Genomic DNA, 554 nt, shown 5'->3' with positions numbered 1-554 from the left:
GGACAGCAGGGGGCGATGTTGTATCATTGTAAGCACAGCAGGGAGCGCTGTGATATCATTGTATATTGTAAGGACAGCAGGGGGCGCTCTTATGTCAATGTACATTGTAGTGCTACATTGCTACAGTGCAACAGCAATGTACATTGCTGTTCTACTTTTATATAAAGTAGAACAGCAGGGGGCACTGTTATATCATTGTACATTTTAAGGACAGCCGGGGGCGCTGTTATATCATTGTACATTGTAGGGCTTTATATAAAGTAGAACAGCAAAGGGCGCTGTTATATCATTGTACATTGTAAGGACAGCAGGGGGCGCTGTTATATCATTGTACATTGTAAGGACAGCAGGGGGCGCTCTCTGCAGTCTTCCTCCCAGCCTATGGCAGCTAACGTGGGCAGAGGAAGGCTGCAGATGACGGACAGCCAGCTGAACATTCTCACTTCTCTTCTCCTCTTCGGCCACTGCAGCTATAGAGTGGCCGAAGAGAAGGGGGAGAGCTGATCGGGTGATCGCCGCTGCTAAAGCAGGTCCCCCCCCCCCCCCCCCCAGAA

The sequence above is a fragment of the Nanorana parkeri genome, unplaced genomic scaffold (genome assembly GCF_000935625.1).
Source record: "Nanorana parkeri isolate BGI_ZX_2015 unplaced genomic scaffold, ASM93562v1 scaffold3125, whole genome shotgun sequence".
Taxonomy (NCBI): domain Eukaryota; kingdom Metazoa; phylum Chordata; class Amphibia; order Anura; family Dicroglossidae; genus Nanorana; species Nanorana parkeri.
The sequence above is the reverse complement of the archived record's forward strand: the minus strand, read 5'-3'. Positions refer to the sequence as shown.